Source organism: Ailuropoda melanoleuca, chromosome 20 (genome assembly GCF_002007445.2).
Source record: "Ailuropoda melanoleuca isolate Jingjing chromosome 20, ASM200744v2, whole genome shotgun sequence".
Classification (NCBI taxonomy): Eukaryota; Metazoa; Chordata; class Mammalia; order Carnivora; family Ursidae; genus Ailuropoda; species Ailuropoda melanoleuca.
Window position 1 is genome coordinate 30,050,496 of NC_048237.1, and position 21,393 is coordinate 30,071,888.

The window sequence follows — 21,393 nt, forward strand, 5'->3', positions numbered from 1 at the left end:
GGTCACTATTCTCAAGGTGGCCAATCCTCTCTTCCCGGTTCTCAGAACCAGTCCTTCCTTTGTCCTTTTTCCTCTGGGCCTGGTGACAGCTCTGTGCCTCCACAAGCCCTGGGCACCTGTACCATCCCCGATGGTTTTCCTACAGCTCCTCCGTTTCTTTGTAAATGAACCCCACGTGAATTATTCTAGTTTGAGTGTGCCAATTGTTCTCTTACTAATACAGCCTTTCAACCTAAATCTGCATATATCTTTAATTATATTCTTCAAGTAAATTTCTAGATGGAGAATTTGCTAGGACATTGAGTATACCCGTTTGGTTTTTGTTTTGTTTTGTTTTTTGGATTTGTTTTTCTTCTGCAAAAAGCTTTATTGTTTCCATTTGGTGCATGGGTTGGGAGAGGGCTCCAGGGTGGTTAAAAAGCTGCCTAGTGGCTTCAGGGAGAGGCTCAGGCAGAAGCCCTGGTGCCAGCGGGTTGCCAGAGGGGCCCCCCAAGGCTGCTGGGCTTCAGGGTTGTGCTTGACGGTGAGTCTTTGGATGAAATCCTCACCCAGCCCAGTCTGGGGGCAGCTAGGTTGCGGAGGCGAGTCAGGTGGTCCCCATCTTCTTGATGCACTTCACCTCCTCATCTAGGAAGTGGTTCTCCTGGAATTCACAGAGATGGGAGTCTGTGTGGGCAGAACCCAGGGCATGCAGCTCCAGAAGAACCTGGTTCAGTTCCTTTTCCAGAACCAGTGTGGCTTTCATGGCGTCCCGGGCTTTACCCCACTCACTTTGTGACAACTTCTGCACGTCCTGGAAGAGGGCCTGGCTGCCGTGCTGGTTTTCCATCTTCAAGAGATGTTCAGCACCTCAAACTTCTCCTCAGCTAACTCGAGGAAGAAGGGGCCCGTGCCCTCCAGGTCAAAATAGGAGCCCAGAGAGAGGTAGGTGTAGGTGGCCTTTTGACCAGGCGGCTGATGGTGGCGGCCTCCACCTGGGTGGAAAATTCTGACAAATCCAGGGGCTCATGTTGATCCATAATAAGGAGCTAAGCTCAAAGTAGGGTGTTGGCTAGTCCCATAGGCAGAGGTTGGCCGAGAAGATGGCTCCCAAGGTTGTGACTGGAGGAAAGGTTGGAGGTTGTTTGGAGGCTGGTAAAAGGGGCGTCCCTGGGTTGTTCTGTCCAAACGCTGCTGAAGCAAAAGACAGATCCATGGGACCTCCCAGCACACTGCCTGAGTAAACCTGTTTTTAAGCTGTGTAAAACATGTTTTGGTGTTCAGTTTAGATGGAATGTTTATAATCTCGGTGATATAGGGGGTCACCCTCTAAAAAATATGTAATCTAAACTCTGGATCCAACCAGATGAGAATATATGTAAGATTTAATAAGGATAAAGAAATTGGCAAGGAATACAGCCCACCATCTACCCTGATCCCTGAGAAGTTCTAGAGACCCCAAATCTTCCTGAGCTTGTTAATAAGTCCATTTTGTGAAGAAGTATTACTAGTATCCAGCTAGAGAGTGAACTAAAGAAAGAAATTCAATCAGTTGATGTTGGTTTATTCAGTAGAATAAATAAGCCTTCCTGATGTCAGTTGTTATCTGGGCTTCTGAGATCTCATTCACCAAATTTCTAACACAGGTAACCAAAATTTGTCTTCTTGTTTCAATGTGAGGCCCAATTCTCATGATGATGATATCTTATACCTGAGCTTTTCTAAGATAATTTAAAACAGGTGTGGCAGATATGACTCATAAACTCAGGAAGCACAAGAAATACTGCACCTTTTCCAGGGTGAACCATATGAAACTGATGTCTTGTAAGTCAAAAATTGTCAAATATCGGCAATTTCATATGCTTTACCCTGGTATTTTTCTCTAAATCGATTTAATTCTATTTTGCACTTCATCTTGCCGTATTGCTAGAAAGATAACCTTAGCTGTTTTGCAGGACTCCTCTACATTTGCTCTTCATCTACCCCTGTCCTCTCTCCAACCTCCTCCCCTGCTTGAGAATATGTCAGAGTTTCTGGGTGAATAGGGAGTTGAGGGGAGGAAGAGAGCATCTGTTCAAGTCAATGTTGTGTCTTCAATGTTCTCTATCTGCCTCTCTTCTTCCTAGGCTATTCTGGGAGCATGGGAATCGAGAAGCTACCTAGGGATCTGTCTTCCAAGACAAACTGGTCAGCAGTTTCTTCTCTGAGGTCTTATTGTCCCCATAGTTGCATAGTTGTGAGTGCAAAGGGGTTTCCAGGTGATCTTGCCGAGGCTTACCACAAAGGAAATGATCACTGTCCACAGTACCTGGAACATCATAGGTACTCAGTAAATATTGATTGAAGGAATAAATAAATGATCTGAAGTTGTCAACCTAAGCATACTAAGCAGAGTGAGCAGAAAACTAGAAATAGCAAACACTTATAGGACTCTTCATGTGACAGGCATTGTTCTAATTGCTTTACGTAATTTAACTTCGTTCTTGCAATGACCCCAAGACTAAGGTAACTGAGCAGAACTAAAGGATCTTCTCAAGTTTGTGCCCCACCTCTGTAGTCTGACTCAAAAGCCTATCTGCTTAAGTTCTAGTCCATACAGCAGCCCAGGTGTGGAATCAAGGATGCATTCTAACTTTGTAGAGAAGGAGGTAGGCCTTTGATGTCCTTGGGTATTTCATTTAGCTTCAACACAGATTCTACTAGGGACATTTCTCTGTGATACTTAAGATCACTAACAAATCCCAGGCAACATCCGGCTTGCAGCACCCCACTGGCATTCCCCTCTGGCACACTTCGCAGGACCGGTCATGTGAGAGAGACAGTTAACAGCAACAATTGTTGGGTGATGAATGGCTAGAAGTAGGGCAGCTCGAAGCATGACTGGGACAAGGAATGCAACCAGGAAATGCTGACCCGGAACTTGGAGTGGGATAAGTTGAGCTGTGATGGATGGAGGGCGGCAGCTGCAGGTACAGCATGCTGGCACACACCGTCTGAGAAGCGCTGCTTAATTTGAATTGAAACGGGCAGCTTGAGAGGCAAGCAGTGACCAAAGCCACAAACCAAAATACAAACTTTCATTAATCTTTCCAACCACACTCACGCTTTTGGGTAGTATTGTTGTTCGGCATCATTCTTCAATACNTAATTCTTCAATAAAAAAAAAAAAAAAAAAAACAAACAAAAACCATGATGCAGGACAATGGGCCTGGGGCCATGCACTATGGGACTTCTGAGGGAGGAACAGGCAGGAGAGGCTTTGAGCTGAGATCTAATGAGCACATCTGAGCTGATCTCCAAACAAAGGCTTCTGTTTAATTTTTGGAATGGCAGTTCTAGAATGCACTGAGGTGCTCGTGCATGAGAGCAGAGTATGGTTGGTTCCCTTTTTTTCACGCCTCAAAGTCAAGGGCTCCCTCTGTTATTTTTCCCTTCCCCGTTGTGGTTCTACTTCTTGCATCTCAGCCCAGGTCAGAGATCTGGGGGCCCCAGGTAGCAGGACACTCCACCCAGCAGCAACATGATGACCCTGAGCAGTCAGGGAAATGTTGGGTCCATGCTATGTGAGCTCCATGTTGTTCTGGATACAGTTGTACCACTGACAAGGAGAAGACACCTCATGTGTCTGTGACTTTTCATTAAGGTCTCAAGTGAGACTTAAAATGGATATTTAAAAATGAACCCCCTTTCGGGGTGCCTGGGTGGCTCAGTTGGTTAAGTATCAGTATCTGCCTTCAGCTCACATCATGACCCCAGGGTCTTGGGATCAAGCCCCGCATCAGGTTCCCTGCTCAGTGGGGAGCCAGCTTCTCCCTCTTCCTCTACCCCTGCCCCTGCTGGGGCTCTCACTCTCTCTCTCTCTCAAATAAAAAAACTCTTAAAAAAAAAAAAGTCCCCCTTTCAGATACATGGTTTGCAAATATTTTCTCCCATTCTGTAGGTTGCCTTTTAAGTCTGTTGATTGCTTCCTTTGCTGTGCAGAAGCTTTTCAGTTTGATGTAGTCCCACTTGTCTATTTCCGCTTTTGTTGCCTGTGCTTCTGGTATGATATCCAAGAAGTCATTACCAAGACCAACATCAAGGAACTTTTCCTGTATACTTTTTTCTAGCAGTTTTACAGTTCCAGGTCTTAAATTTAAGTCTTTAACCTCTTTGGGGGGGGGGAGTATGGGGGGGAGAGAAGGACAGAGGCAAAGGGAGTGAGAATCTCAAGTGGGCTCCATGCCCATCTGGAGCCCAACATGGAGCTCGATCTCATGACCCTGAGATCATGACCTGAGCCAAAATCAAAAGATGGATGCTTAACTGACTGAGCCACCCAGGCACCCCAAATCTTTAACCCATTTTGAGTTGATTTTTGTGTATTCTGTAAAGTAGGGATCCAATTTCCTTTTTTTGCATATGGATCTCCAATTTTCCCAGCACCATTTATTGAAAAGATTGTCTTTTCTCTATTGTGTATACTCAGCACTCTTGTCAAAGATCAATTGATCATCTACGTGTAGGTTTGTTTCTGGCATTTCTATTCCATTCCATTGGTCTGTATGTCTGTCTTTATACCAGTACTATACGGCTTTAATTACTGTAGCCTTGTAATATGATTTGAAATCAGGAAGGGTTTTTTTTTTTTTAAGATTTTATTTATTTGAGAGAGAGAAAGAGAGAGAGAGACAGCACAAGCAGGAGGAGGGGCAGAGAGAGGGGGAGAAGCAGACTCCCTGCTGAGCAGGCAGCCCAGACTCACTCTGGGCTCAATCCCAGGATCCTTGAGATCATGATCTGAGCTAAAGATAGCTGCTTAACCGACTGAGCCACCCAGGTGCCCTGAAATCAGAAAGTATTAATATCTTCATCTTTGTTCTTCTTTTTTTTTTTTTTAAGATTTTATTTATTTATTTATTTGACAGAGATAGAGACAGCCAGCGAGAGGGGGTACACAAGCAGGGGGAGTGGGAGAGGAAGAAGCAGGCTCATAGCAGAGGAGCCTGATGTGGGGCTCGATCCCATAATGCTGGGATCACGCCCTGAGCTGAAGGCAGACGCTTAACCGCTGTGCCACCCAGGCGCCCCTCATCTTTGTTCTTCTTTCTCAAGATTGCTTTGGCTATTTTTGGTCTTTTGTGTTTCCCTACAAATTTTAGGATTATTTTTTTCTATTTCAGTAAAAAATGTCGTTGAATTTTGATGGGGATAGCATTGACTCTGTAGGTCTCTTTGGGTAGTACAAACTTTTTTTTTTTAGTACAAACATTAAGTGTTCTGACCATAGAACTCAATTCTATTACCATTACCTACCTAGAACTCAACAGTATAAAAACACGAATAATCTACACTAAAAGTGCACAAAGGACTTAAACAGACATTTCTCCAAAGAAGATATACAAATGGCCAACAGGTATATAAAAAGGTACCCAGGGCTCCTGGCTGGCTCAGTGGGTAGAGTATGCAACTCTTGATCTCAGGGTCATGAGCTCAAAACCCATGTTGGGTGTAAAAAAAGAAAAAGAAGGATGCTTAACATCATTAATTATTAGGGAAATGCAGATCAAAACTAGAAGGAGATACCACTTCATACCCATGAATAGCTATAATAAAATAGAATGTTTGCCTTTGGGGTGCCTGGGTGGCACAGTGGTTAAGCGTCTGCCTTTGGCTCAGGGCGTGATCCCGGCATTCTGGGATCGAGCCCCACATCAGGCTCTTCCGCTATGAGCCTGCTTCTTCCTCTCCCACTCCTCCTGCTTGTGTTCCCTCTCTCGCTGGCTGTCTCTATCTCTGTCGAATAAATAAATAAAATCTTAAAAAAAAAAAAGAATGTCTGCCTTTGGCTTTTAGAGTTGTAGGAGTTCTTTACCTGTTCCAGATACAAGTACTTTGTTGGATATATGTATTGCAAATTTTTCCTCCCAGCTCTACCCTGCATTTCATTCTTTTAATGCTGTTTTTTGACTAAGAGAAGGTCTTAATTTTAATTAAGTGTAATTTTTATTTTTTTGTTTTATGTTTATACTTTTTTCTCTTATTTGATATTTGATACCTCAAGATTATGAAGATATTCTCCTATGTTTTCCTCTAAAAACATTATTTTACTTTTCATATAAAGGGCTACAATGCATTTCAAATTAGTTTTTGTGTGTCCGACGTGAAAGAAGCATCACATTCTCCTTGTTCAATGGATCTACTGCTATTTACTGAAAGGACAGAATGCATTAAATTTAAAATATGGATATTATGTGAGGAATGGAAGGCAGCAGTGTTCCAAGACGAGAGAATGGAAGGCAGTGCCACAAGGAACAATATGTTTAGGAATGAGTAAATGGGTCTGTGTGAGGTGAATATCAAACTTTAACACCCATAGTATTACCTATTAAAAATCCTGATTCCATAAATAATAAATAAATAAATATAAATAAATAAAAAAATAAATAAAAATACTGATTCCCGGATATGCCCCCCCCCCAATTCAGATCAGGTCTGATGTGGATCACAAGTAATTTGTGAACTACACTTTGAGAAATGGCGGTAAAAGCACTCTGGTGCTGTATGTCTTGGTGCTGTATGTCTGCCTTTTTCAGGTCATGCTGATATAATTACTTTAAAAACTTTGTGGAATTCCTGAGCGTCAATTTATAATCCATTCCATCCTATGGAAGTCAGATGCACAAATCTCTTGGAAATAAGCTTTCCTCTCTATCTTGGACTCCCCATAAACCTGCTGTGGGACATGCCCTTAGATTCTTAGAAGCCCTGGTGCTGAAACAGAAGAAGTCTGCAAGATACACCCTTTATTTATTTTTATTTTTTTTTAAAGATTTTATTTATTTATTTGACAGAGATAGAGACAGCCAGCGAGAGTGGGAACACAAGCAGGGGGAGTGGGAGAGGAAGAAGCAGGCTCATAGCAGAGGAGCCTGATGTGGGGCTCGATCCCATAACGCCGGGATCACGCCCTGAGCCGAAGGCAGATGCTTAACCGCTGTGCCACCCAGGCGCCCCAAGATACACCCTTTAAATCCTTAGCAGCCTTTCCGTCTGTCTGCAGGATCTAGGAGGCACGGCCTTAAGTCTCCCTGACTTCTAAATAAAGGATCTTACAGCTCTATCCTGGATTTGGTCTTTGCTCTGGAGCCCTTTGAGAATTGTTTGCTACTTACAGTACACTCCTACGGCTTGATGAGACCAGATTAACTGCAGGATTTATGAGAAGAACCCCGGGAAGAGTTGAGGGATCATTCAAACTTGAAGCTGTTGTGAAATGCTTCACCTGCTGATTTGAACTCCTTTGAACCAAAACATGTTTTTCTTTTTTTTTTTTTAAAGATTTTATTTATTTATTTAAGAGAGAGAAAGTGACTGAGAGAGAGAGAGAGAGAGAGAGCATGAGTAGGGGGAGGGGCAGAGGGAGAAGCAGACTCCCAGCTGAGTAGGGAGCCCGATGTGGGGCTCGATCCCAGGACCCTGAGATCATTACCTGAGCTGAAGGCAGACGCTTAACCCACTGAGCCACCCAAGTGCCCAAAACGTTTTTTTCTTTCAGAGATACCCATTATTTCTCTTTTCTCAATATTAAATAACTTTTGACAAAATATTTATAGAACTTCATAGTGGAGCATTATTGATATTATTAGTGCTTGGATCTGGGCTTTTTACTAATCTTGACATTGTATCCTCTACTGTCAGGTTAGGCACCGAAATGAATTTGGTGTTGTTGACCCTCTTACTCTTGTCATCTTGGTTTCTTTCCATCTCCGGCACCAGCGGGAATTCAGATCTCCCATAACAGTCCCAGTGCACTCCAAGTGAGGAAATAAAGTAATAAAAGAATGAATTTTAAAGTCAAAGAAGGAAAAACATGGTTTAAAAAACCCCTTTCTGTGGCTTTGAGCTGACAGCAGGAATCTCCTTTCTTTCCTGGCAATTTCGTAGCCAGTGGACTCTGATAAACCCTTGTGGGAGTTTCTAAGCATGGTGAATATTTCTTGGTCAGTGTTTAAATTCAGTTTGTTGTTTCTGCAACTTCTGCTCTTCTTTATTGTTGTCTTTGGAATATTAGAACTGATTCATAAGAACATAACACAAAACTAATGATCTATTTACCCTATTATTTGGTAGCTCTCCACCGAAGGAGGAGCACTGAAGGAGGTTTCGTGGGAGGGTATTGTTTTACCTAAGTTATTGCTGACCTGGAATGAAATACATCTTAATCTTGAGTTGGACTCTGTGATTGGTGCTATAAGCCAAGTCCATCTGCAAACAGACCTTTTGACAATCACTGATGTCATTATCCAGACACAATAGAAAATGAGACTGATGTACAATATTTAGAAGACCAGGGTCCCTCGTCAACAAACCCTCATTGAGTAGTGATTTTTGGTGAGATGCTAAAAAACACTGAGCTGTTTCTAGGTTTTGAAAGTCAGAGCTCATAATCATTTTACACGCAAAGAATAAATTACTCATTGGATTAAATGTACAAGTATAATTTTTGGCCACTTAAGGAAATGAATGCTTTGTGAACATGACAAATCATAAACTAAAACAAAAATAAAGAAGTTTAAATCACAGAGCATTGTAAATGAACATGAAATGTTGGGTTTGGATGAGATGATTTCTATGGTTTCTTCCAGATCTAACATAAATTTTCCCTAGTGCTGAAAAAATTAGATTAATGAGAATTCACCAAAAAAGATAAAGATCAATGTACTACAGCCATACCCTAGAAAATATGGGAAAATATGAGTGAAGAGCATAACTGAGCTGAAGGGTGTGACTTCCAGGGCTTTCTCTTCAACTTGCCAAGGAATCATAACTCTGTCCTCAAAAGCATGTAAGCCACTGAAGATAATTGTGGGAAGTGAGTGAAAGGAGGGGCAAGCCAATGTTACCCTCAAACATTTCTCCCTGGGATGCAAAATAAGTTTGGGTGTCATCAAAGATATATTTTGAGGGCACCTGGGTGGCTCAGTCAGTTAAGTGTCCAACTCTTGATCTCAGCTCAGGTCTTGATCTCAGGGTCATGAGTTCAAGCCCCATGTTGGGTTCCATGCTGGGTACAGAGCCTACTTAAAAAAAAAAAAACAATATATTTTGGGAGGGTACTGATGAATTTAGTCTGATATAAACATGATCCACTCTAAAGCAATTTTACTGAATGCCTTCAATGTCTCAAGGAAGTTAGTTGGGTAACCAACTGCCCCAGTTTGCCTAGGACTGCAAAGTTTTCTGGGATGGGAGACTTTGAGTGATAAAGTTGGGGAAACTTCCGGCTATTTTGTACAAGTTGGTCACTGTAGTTATAAGAGAACCAAGCAGAGGCCAGATACTCTTGGTACAGACCCATCACAACAGGCAGTAGAGTATATCCTTCCTCTTGTTCAGTGGCTTGAGAAAACACAAAATGGCCTGATGGAAGCCTCAATTTTCAGTTCAAACTGAACTATGTTGTGTCTCCTGGTGGAAACCTTCCTCCTTTGGGAACTAAGACCTCTAAACCTGACCAGAGCAGAAGCAAAACTTTGTAAGTAGATGATGAGGTATAATAACAAGGAAAGCTACTCTCCTGTCTTCCCCTTGGATTCTGCACCTATATAAGCTGTGGGGTGGGGAAAAAAAAAGAGCCATACATCTTGATAGCTGATTCGGAGTATATACTGCACTTTGTAGAAGAGCGCCCTCATGTTGCAAGGCATCATCTTTGTCTCTCCTTTGTCACCAAACAGTGTCTTTGATAGCCATTCTAACCATTCTATAATGTCAGCTACTTCTAGCAAATCCCTTGGGCCTTAGCCCATTGCCTCACTCTTCTTGCTGTGAAATGAGTTCTTTTGTCAGAACAATATTGTGTGGGATTCTGTGACAGTGAATAGGTATTCAGTAAGTACACAGATGGTGGCGATGGCAGAAGCATTGCCTCCAGGGAAGACAAATCCCCATCTAGAATGAGTGTCTCTTCCAGTGAGGGCCAACCACTGCTCCCTACATGATGGAAGGTGTTTAATAAAAATCATCCTGCTATCTGATGGCTGCTCTTCCACCCATGGTATGGTGCTGTGTGCCAGGTTTCAGTGTAGCTTTCTGCTGGTTGGTAGGCTGGGCACTTAGCAGTAGTGGTAGCTAGATTGGTCTTGGTGAGAAGTCCACATGCTTGAACCCTTCCATAATCTCCATCCCTACTTACTACAGCTATTTTATTCATGACTTCATTTAACAAGTTTCAGCTTGGCCAAGAAAAGAGGTTGGTATACCCATAATGGCTCCTCTTACTCCCCTGATTATAGAGAACAGCAATCTTATGCCCTAGATGAGCATTCACATGGAAAAGAAATGTCCTTACATTCTATGTCAGTTATTAAGTGGACATATCCGCATGCCTCTTTCCCAAACCTCCTTGTTATCAGTTCTTCAATCTTGCACCTTCTAGGTCGCTAACCTCAAGCCCATGAATCTGTGTAGACCTAAATATATAAACATCTCTCCTTTCAGGCAAAGTGCACACCAGATATACGGCTTGACTTTCTGCCCACTGGGAAGATTTATCCTCCCTCTCACCCTTCAGGGTCACCCTTGAATGGGGTTATGATTCTGCAGCAGTTGACTTTCAGCTAGTGCCCATGTATTGAATAGTTGCATCTCTAAACCAGGCTCAAATTTCTGCTTCCTTGATCAAGTGGAATTTCGAATGAGACCATTAGGTGTGAGTGAAGGAGAGGTGGCACTGGAGTAGACAGCATGTTTGTGTAATTCATTTGTGCTTTCAGAAACTGCTCAAGCTAGATCTTACATAAACCATATCTTTTTGATGATGGACATCCTTTCCCACACCCAAAATGGGTTGATGGGTTGGATTACATCTAATTTATAATGGGTAGCTCGGGTCACCTGGTCACTTGGTGTCATTTCATGGTCGGCTACTTGAACTTGATTAGGGCGCAGTGGCATTCAGTATATCCCAAAACCTAGATGTCTGCACTCTGATTATTCTATCAAGACTTGCCAGAGGCTATATACAGTTTTTTCATCTCCTGTAGATACCTCCAGCATTATTGAATCTGCTGGGCCATGAGGTTCAATTGATGATAGGGCACAAAAGCCCTGGACAGAGTGCTTTCTTGTTCTGGGCCCCACCTGAAGTTAGCAAACTAAATCACTCAGTATATTAGTTACAGACCCAAATGTGGTGTCTATTGCCCTGAGAGTCCAAGGTACCCACGATGGTTATTTTTAGGTATCAATTTGACTAAGCCAGAGTATCCAAATATTTGGTCAAACATTATTCTAGATGATTCTATGAAAGTAGTTTTTAGATGGTATTAACATACAAAGCAGCAGATTTCGGGTAAAGGGGGTTATCCTTCGTAATGTGATGAGCTTCACCTAATCAGTTGAAGGTCTTACTAGCAAAAGCCTGACCTCCCTGGAAGAAAACGATTTCTGCCACTAGACTGCCTTGGGACTTGAACTGCAACATTGACTCTTCTCTGAGTCTCCATCATGCCTGCCCACCCATAAGATTTTGGACTTGCCAGTTTCCAGAATCACATGGGTTAAGGAATCACCAATTCCTTAAAATAAATCTCTCTCTCTCTTTCTCTCTCTCAATATATATTTCAACCTTTTGGTTCTATTTCCCTGGAGAATGCGGACTAATACAGTTACCTTTTCCTTAGTGGCAGAGGTTGGTAGAGGACCAACTTGGCCCTTGCTTGGGAATACAGATTATAATATAAGATGAGGAAAGAACTCAAATGAGAGAATAAAGGGACAAGGCTGAAATCCTGAGGGCCAGCAACACAAAGCCGATAGAGAAGAGAAACTCAAAAGGAGACTGAGAAGGAGCTTTGGGGTACAGAGAAGGAGAAGAGGAGGCAGAAGAGCCCTGAAGTCAAGGAAAGAGAAGCATTTCCAGAAGTAATCAGTGGTGTCAAGTGACAAAGAGGAGTTAGCAGTGGAGAGATCATTGATGAGAAGTGTTTCAGAATCCAGCTGTGGTTGCAGGAACAGGTTACTGTAGTATGAGGAATAAGTGAATGGGTAGTGAGAATACAGTCAAGTAAGTTGCCTCTTAACCAAGCAATCAACCAACCAATCAAAAACCTAGCTATGCAAGGGATGGGTGGATGGGGTGGTATAGAGTTTGAAGGAACTCTTCTTCTTTCTCCATTTGAGTGGAGAGAGCCCTGAATGCATGAATGGGTGACAGAGGGAAAGAGTGAAGATACAGACAAAAAGGGTATTGCTGATTGAGTGAGGTCCCTGAGGAGGCCAGGGTTCTGTGTTATGAGGGTCGGCATCCAGAGGAATTCTTTTTTTTTTTANTTTTTTTTTTTAAGATTTTATTTATTTATTTGACAGAGAGAGAGACAGCCAGCGAGAAAGGGAACACAAGCAGGGGGAGTGGGAGAGGAAGGAGCAGGCTCTCAGAGGAGGAGCCCGATGCGGGGCTCGATCCCAGANCAGAGAGAGAGACAGCCAGCGAGAAAGGGAACACAAGCAGGGGGAGTGGGAGAGGAAGAAGCAGGCTCTCAGAGGAGGAGCCCGATGCGGGGCTCGATCCCAGTACGCCAGGATCAGGCCCTGAGCTGAAGGCAGACGCTTAACGACTGAACCACCCAGGCACCCCCAGAGGAATTCTTATACAGCCTTCACAGAATGATGATTCCTAATGGAGCTTACGATCTCTTTACCTTATCTCATAAATATAAAATTTCCAAAACAAGTGCACCTGAGTGGCTCTGTTGGTTAAGCGCCTGCCTTCAGCTCAGGTCATGATCCTGGGGTCCTGGGATTGAGACCCGCATCAGGGCTTCCTGTTCAGTGGGGAGTCTGCTTCTCCCTTTCCCTCGCTCCCCTCCCCCGGCTTGTACTCTTTCTCTCTCTCTTTCTCTCTGTCTCTTGCTCTTTCTCAAATGAATAAATAAAATCTTTAAAAAAACAATAAAATTTCCAAAGCACTATTTGGTAGTACCAAAAGGTGGCTTTTAAAAATTGTTGAGTTGGATCAAAGGACATTGGTAAATTGGAGACGTGGTCAGAAATAAATGGAACAAAGCTGGGGAAGGTTAATTACAGGGTTGTTATACTATGGGGAGGAAAAATACCCAGTAAGGACTGGCTGGGATCTAAGAGTCATGATGAGGAGCTGAATATGAGCCAGCAAATAGAAGTGTGGTTTAAAAAGCATCCTGGAAAACAAAATTTTTTTTTAAAGATTTATTTATTTATTTGAGAGAGAGAGAGAGAGAGAGAGGCGGGGGAAGGATAGAGGGAGAAGGAGAGAGAAACCCAAGCAGATACTGTACTGAGCATTAGAGCCTGACGTGGGGCTCAATCTCAGGACCTGGAGATCATGACCTGAACCAAAACCAAGAGTTGGACACTTAGCTGACTGTGCCACCCACGTGCCCCTGGAGGACAAAAGTTTTTAAATGCACATTTTATATTTAAACATCTAATATGCTGTGCATGTTGCAAATATTGTTGATTTGGTTTTATTTGATCTGCCCTCACCAGGTCACACTCTCAAGAATTATTTGGGTAGTAGTGGTGATGGTTTATGCTGAAATATCCATGTCCTCTTGTCTGACTCCTTAGGCCATGGTTCATCCCAGCAGCATGGCTGGTTAGAATGAAGCTTGTAGGCAATAGTGGTGAAAGAGAGGGTTTTGTTTGTTTTGTTTTGTTTTGTTTTTTTATGTGACACAAAGCAGCCTGTGTATTGAACACATTTTTGCTTTAGGCCCTATTGAATAGCTAATACTAATGAACAGATCTAACCTATTGAACAAATGACACCTGTCATGTGAAGACTCAAGAATGAAGAATTAATCTTCTTCGACCCTGAACATTATTTAGGTCTCTGATTAGTAAAAGTGTACCATCTGCTATTAAAGATGCCATGAAAATGGTATGAGAGGACCCCAAAGATGAGGAGAGAACTGGAAAGTAAGCCTGGGTAGTAACTGGGTTAGAGAAAGGAGAACAGTGTGAGGGTGATTTTCATAAACTCTTCAAATACTTACAAGGAAATGAGACCATCACAGAAGATACCAAGAAATGTTTAAAACCACACTAATTTTTGTCCTTACATTTTTGTTTTCTGCAAATCTTCTATAACAACCATATGTTTCTTTTGGATTTTTCTTCTTCAGCATTTTATTGTGGAAAAATTTCAAACACACAGAAAAGTTGAAAAACAGTGCAATGTATACCTGCATGCCTACATCTTAGACTCAACAGTTGTTGACATTTTCCCATATTTCCTTTCTCCATATGTAGTTTTGGGGACTCATTTGAAAGTATGTTATACATATCATGATTTTTTACCTAAATACTTCAATAGGTGTTTCCGAAAAATAAAGGGATCAGACATAGTTACTTATTACAATCACATATATTGTCATACACAAGGAAGTTAACAATGGTCCTCTAGTGTTATACAGTACTCAGTCCATATACAGATAACCCCAATTTGTACCCCAAATGTCTTTCATAATATTTTTTGCATGATGATCCAATCAAGGATAAATTATCACATTTCTTTGTTCTATCTCTTTAATATGTGGCAGTCTTGCCAACTTCCTGAGTCAAAGTCAGAAAAAATGGATGATAAAAAAATTGGATGTTATCTAAAATGTTTGCATATGTTACTTCATTTGGCATTTACAGTCATACTTAGGATAAAAATGTGCACAGATTTTTTAAAATGGAAGAAATTTTAAAATGTTACCTCTGGATGTAGGTCTACAGGTAATAAAAAAATTTTTTTTACTTCTTTTTATTTGTTTCTTTTTCTTTGCCAAGTGTATTTTAACAATGAACGTGTAATTAAAAAGGTGTCTAAGGTGGAGGTTAGACTAACAGAAGGATTACACCGAGTGTGGGAGGCAGGGACACCAAACATTTTAACATTGAAGTAGCTGTTTGAGGAAGGATGTTGAATTATATGTAATGTTTCTTGAGATAAGAACGATTTCTACCTATCTGGTGGGGTTAGGAGTGGTTTGGCCTGAGGTGGAAGGAGAGATGTCAGCTCTCTCTTTTTTTACGCTGCTCCAGCAGTTTATCCACTAGCCTGTTGGCATGTCAGGGGTACACTGGAAGAAGCTTGGATTTTGGGGGGGGGGGCGCCTGGGCAACGCAGTCATTAAGCGTCTGCCTTCGGCTCAGGGCATGATCCCAGCGTTCTGGGATCGATCCCCACATCAGGCTTCTCGGCTAGGAGCCTGCTTCTCCCTCTCCCACTCCCCCTGCTTGTGTTCCTTCTCTCGCTGGCTGTCTCTCAAATAAACAAATAATATCTTAAAAAAAAGAGAGAAGCAGCTTGGATTTGGGAGTTTGAAATTCAGCTCTGCCACTAACTAGTTATTTGGCCTAGGCAGGTTACTTGACTTACTGAACCTACTTTCTCAACCGTAAAATGGGCAAAATTACATCTCACTCAACTGTTGAGAGAATTAGAAATTATAAAAAGTAGCTGATATCATAGTTATAATTCAGATATAATTTAGCTTAAACAGTACCTTATTTAATATTTATATTAAGTAAAACTTGTCATAAGGTGGTTAGTCTATAATAATATAGTAGTTATATTACCATTTTGTTTCAAAATATTTAAAAATATGTGATCTCAGGGCACCTGGCTGGCTTAGTCAGTAGAGCATATGACTCTTGATCTTGGGGTCATGAGTTCAAGCCCCATGTTGGGTGTAGAGATTACTTAAAAACAAAAAAACCCCCATACAATCTCATTTAATTCCCACACTAACTCTTAGAGCTAAGTACTCTTATCCTCTGTAATCAGGGAGGAAACTAAAACTCTGAGAGGTAAAGTGACTTATCTGAAGCTACACAGCTAGGAAGGAGCACAGCTAGAGCAAAACCAGGTTCTCTGATTGTAAATTCAATATTTAACAAAAATCCTTATAAGGAAGTGTATAAAATCATAGAATCAAGAATCTAAGAGGCTTTACCTTTAAAGGTTGTTTCTTCCAGTTACTACATGTATTTGGACAAAGTGTACATTTTTCATTTTTCAATACTGAATTCTTTTTTCTTTCTTTCTTTCTTTTTTTTTTTAAAGAAATTATTTATTTATTTGACAGAGAGAGAGAACAGACACAGGGGGGATAGGAGAGGGAGAGGGAGAAGCAGGCTCCCCGCCAAGCAGGGAGCCTGACGTGGGGCTTGATCCCAGGACCCTGAGATCATGACCTGAGCTGAAGGCAGACGCTTAACCATCTAAGCCACCCAGGAACCCCTCTTTCTTTCTTTCTTTCTTTCTTTCTTTCTTTCTTTCTTTCTTTCTTTCTTTCTTTCTTTTCTTTTCTTTTCTTTTCTTTTCTTTCTTTCATTTAAATTCAATTAGCCAACACATAGTACATCACTGGTTTCAGATGTAGTGTTCAATAATTCATCAGTTGCGTAGAACGCCTACTGCTCATCAAATCACGTGTCCTTCTTAATGCCCATCACCCAATTACCCCATTTCCCCACCCAAATCCTATTCAGCCACCCTCAGTTTGTTTCTCATAGTTAAGAGTCTCTCATGGTTTGTCTCCCTCTCTGATTTCTTCCCATTCAGTTTTCCCTCCCTTTCCTTGTGGTCCTCTGCACTGTTTCTTATATTCCACATATGAGTGAAACCATATGATAATTGTCTTTCTCTGATTGACTTACTTCACTTAGCATAATACCCTCCAGTTGATGTAAATGGTAAGTATTCATCCATGTTGATGTAAATGGTAAGTATTCATCTTTCCTGATGACTGAGTCATATTCCATTGTGTGTGTGTGTGTGTGTGTGTGTGTATCCCACATCTTTTTTGTCCATTCATCTGTTGATGGACATCTCGTCTCCTTCCATAGTTTGGCCATTGTGGACACTGCTGCTATGAACATTGGGGTGCAAGTGCCCCTTTGTTTCACTACATTTGTATCTTTGGGGTAAATACCCAGTAGTGCAATTGCTGGGTCGTAAGGTAGCTCTGTTTTTAACTTCTTGAGGAAACTCCATACTGTTTTCCAGAGTGGTTGTACCAGTTTGCATTCCCACCAACAGTGTCCCTTTCTCCACATCCTCACCAATATTTGTTGTTTCCTGTCTTGTTAATTTTAGCCATTCTGACTGGTGTAAGATGGTATCTCAATGTGGTTTTGAATTGTATTTCCATGATGCCAAGTGACGTTGACCATTTTTTCATGTGTCTGTTGGCCATTTGTATGTCTTTTTTGGAGAAGTGCCTGTTCGTGTCTTCTGTCCATTTCTTGACTGGATTCTTTGTTTTTTGGGGTGTTGAGTTTGATAAGTTCTTTATAGATCTTGGATACTAGCCCTTCATCTGACAGGTCATTTGCAAATATTTTCTTAGGTAGCCTTTTAGTTTTGTTGACTGTTTCCTTTGCTGTGCAGAAGATTTTATCTGATGAAGTCCCAATAGTTCATTTTTGCTTTTGTTCCCTTTGCTTTTAGAGACGTGTCTAGCAAGAAGTTGCTGAGGCTGGGGTCGAAGTGGTTGCTGTATTCTTCCCTAAGATTTTGATGGATTCCTGTCTCACATTTAGGTGTTTCATCCATTTTGAGTTCATCTTTGTGTATGGTATAAGAGAATGGTCCACTTTCATTCTTCTGCATGTGGCTGTCCAATTTTCCCAACACCATTTATTGAAGAGACTGTTCTTTTCCCATTTCAATACTGAACTCTGTTAGAGTTTACAGGATGGTGGCTAGTAGCCATTTTCATATTGCTGATTTAGTTGAATGTTATACGTGTGCTCATTATTTATGTGAATGACAGAAAGGATATCATGAATAAGTGAAACCTATATATAAATGAAAACTTATGTTTTAAAAGTTTGTGTATCTAAGGGTTTATACCTTGGGAGCTAACATAGTGCAGGGGCACATGCATGGGAATTGGAGTCTGGGTTTAGGTGCTAGTTTTTGAGCTCTGTGTCCTTGAGCTAGTTACTCAGTATAAGCCTAGTACTATACCAGAAGGTGGCTTTGGTAATTGTTTGAACTAGTGTACATTGAGTATCTGCACAGTGCATAGGCACAATCAATACTGGTTCGTCTTTTGTTATTTAATCCACCAGTTTTCAATCATTGGACAAGCCTTTGAAGATGGGAGACATGAAGGTGGTTTCAATAATATTCTATTATGCTACAAAGTAGCTTTAAGCCACTACCCATTCCTGCCCAAGTTTCCCTTGAAAGTCCCCAGTGAAGTCTTTGGGTTGTATGGATAAAGTTGGAAATCTCTTCTGCTTATATGAGTCTCTAATATTTCTTACAGCTATTTAGAAGTGGAAGAAAGATTATTCTGCTTATCTAGTATTGATTAACAAGCGCTTAAAAATCATAAAAATTATATGGGGTCAGAAATTCAGTCGGGGCTTGGTTGGGTGGATTCTTCTCCTCCATGTGGTATTGAGTGGGGCCACTTGGTGGTATTTAACTTGTGGCGTGGATGATCTGGGGTTCTAGAAGTCTTCATTCATATATCTGGCACGGTGGTAGGTACAGTTAGAAGGCTAGGCCCAGGTGGGTTTCTCTTCCTCCCCATGTATTCTCAGGACCTCCCCACATGGTCTCTCCAGGAAGGTAGCTGGACTTCTCACATAGTAGCTCAGGGCTCTAAGAGCAATGGTTCCAAGGGACAGGAAGTGGACCTGCCTGTCTCTTAGAGCGTGGGTCTAGAACTTGGGATATTTACTTTTAGCATATCCTATTGGTCACAGCATCACAAAGCCCTCCCAGATTCAAGAGTCCGGGCACAGACACTATCTCTCCATGCAAAGGGTGGCAAATAATTTGGCATGAAAGCATTTGAATACCATATGCTTAAAGCGACTAGATGTCAAAGGGCACAATGCAGACTTTGAATAAGCACAGTCATGTGCCAGATACTTTGCTGTAAGAGCTGATTACTTGTAGATCTGCAGCTGCAGATGTTTCTATGCACTTCCCCATTCCATTACTTGGGAGGAGAAGGTATACCTGGAATCTGCCCTTCACTTTTAGCTCCGTGAATTGCTTCATTATACTTTCATCTCTGCCATCCCTGATCTGCTGGAGTAGGAGATGTAATCTGTTACATATTACTCAGATCTCTACATAACTCACCACTTCTGGGAAATCTTCCCTAGACAAAACAGGAATAGCCAGCTTTCTCTTTCTCTGCTGGAATGGTGTGTACCATGTCTTTAAAACTTTCCCAAAATTTGGAACAAAGAGAATTATTATCGGAAGGCACCCTCCAGTAAATTGCACTTTGTTTAATTAAAAAAAAAAGAGAAGAGAGAGAGACAAGTACTGTTTAGGTAACAGTGTTACACTTTACAATTTTCAATCAAATTTAATTCCTTAGTTGTTACAATTAGAGATACCTCAGTTGCTAATCCTTTTTAGCAGGTTAGTTACTGTCTCAGTAGCTTTGGAAGGTAGTAAACAGCAAGCAAGATAAATTACATTTATGTGTTAATTATAGTTAATTATACTATAGCATATTTCAAAATTTAGAGGTTAGGTCTTAATTCCTAATAGGGCTTACCATGTGTAACAGTTCTAGTCAGTCTTTTTGTTTAGATGTGAATAAATTAGAAGCTTATAAAAATGAAGCAACGAATCACTTTACTTTTAAAGTCGAAGTTCAATCACCCAGAAAAACTGAAATAGCTGATACACTTATGCTTCTTTGTTTCAAACTGTGGAACACTTATTTTTGTGTGCACTCTGACTGTAAAACTTAATATATTTAGGGTAAACATGTCCCCAAATTCCACTTACTGTCTTATGTACAAATGTACTTAAATATTACTGTCTCTAAAATGACACTGAGGTTTTACTGAAGTCAGGAAAATGATAGAAATGTTTATTCTAGCCTAAAACGTGCTTTAGTACTAACCAGAGGAAATTAGGTGGCTATTTGTAAACCAATCAAGAGTCCTTAAACTCCATTATACAGATGATGCACTTCCACCTTTGTATTGGGTCTAATGGCTTCACTCTTCCATAAAGCTGGGTCCCTTGGCACACACTCAGAAGGCAGCCAGTGGTTTAGAGATAGATTGCTTTGAGGGCACTGGAGCAGCTGAGGGACTGAGTAACACTACTGAGAAAGGAAAAAGAGGACACTTCTGGAGTTAAAATAAGACAGTGCATTTTTGGAGGACATAGTGGCTGGAGACTGGCAGAATTCTCAACATCTCAGGCTAACACATACTTCTTCAATTTTCATTTGTATTTTGGAGGTGCTCTAGAAAACTTGGACAAAAATAATTAGAATTCAACTGTATAGTGCGTTTTTAGCCAGCTCATATACAGGAAATTCTCTGTTGGTGTAAGAACTGTTCTGATGTTCATTCCTTAAAGATTGCTCCTGTTCCCCCTTGGTCAGGATATAGGGGGAGGAATTAGTGATGAGTCCCTAATTTTCTTTATTTCAGTCCACACTCTAAAAGCGTTTAAATCATTTTGAGTTCCCGTAAGGTTTGAGGAGCTTGGGGTGTTTATGTATGTTCTGGGCAGTGCCTGGCATTTTGCAAGAAACTGATGAGCGGTAAGTAACGATAATCAGCCCATCTCCTTTGCCAGTAGACGGGGAAGATCGCTGCTATCCTCTCAGCAAAGAGCAAACTAGTAAGCAGGGATCCGGGCCAACCTCTCCTTTCCGCTGCAGCTTCTTATTTACTCGGGCTTAATGAGTGGCCACCAGCTGGCAGACCCAACAGCTTCATAATATTTGCACACAATTTGTTTGGGTCGGTTTTTAATTTCTCTCTCCGCTTGAAGCTGGGGTTACCCGAAGGAGAATTCAGAGAAACTCTGGAGACAGACGAGCGGAAGATTTCGTTTTCCAGTGATTTCTGGGAAGAAATCTGGGAGGGGCAGGGTGAAATCGGGTACCATTTGGTTAAGGTTTAAAAAAAAAAAATCATCCAGTGTGGGGGGCCAGGTGGTTCTTCAGTGGGAGGGCCACGCAAGACGAACCAGATTTGGGGAAAGGAGGGAGAGGGAGAGAGAACGAGAGCAGGGCTAATGAATGAAGGGAATTCCGCTGAGCCTCCAAACCCTGTGCTCCCACCCCCCACCTAGCTCCGGGACGTTGCCTCGGGAGGAAAGCCCCGGAATCCCGAGCCAGCCCCACGCTGGGGCTTACCGGAGCCCGCGGACGGGCGCGCGGGGGCCCAGGCGGCGGGCGCCTGTCCCTTTAAGAGGCCGGTCTCCGGGCACCGCCGGCTCAGACGCCGGGACGTGCCGGGGGCCGCCCCGCCCCGAAGCCGCCCGTTTCCTGCCGGGCGGCGCGACGGCACCTGAGCTACTGCGGCGGCGGCGCCTCGGAGAGGGCGGCCCGGGCTGTAGTGCCCGCGCCGCCGCGTCTTCCCGGTCTCCTTCCCCGGCTACGCAGGGTAAGG

General features: G+C 42.1%; 1 protein-coding gene and 1 pseudogene across 1 annotated transcript in view; one reads left to right on the forward strand and one right to left on the reverse strand.

Moving 5' to 3' along the window:
• Positions 1-366: 366 nt before the first annotated feature.
• Positions 367-1,019, reverse strand: LOC100470651 (annotated as a pseudogene).
• A 20,242-nt stretch (positions 1,020-21,261) lies between these two features.
• The window catches only part of KTN1 (kinectin 1), a 107,894-nt gene continuing 107,762 nt past the window's right edge, over positions 21,262-21,393 (forward strand). The window contains exon 1 of the mRNA XM_034648689.1: positions 21,262-21,387. The gene's annotated coding sequence lies outside the window, so the exon portion shown is untranslated. The remainder of the gene's footprint in view (positions 21,388-21,393) is intronic.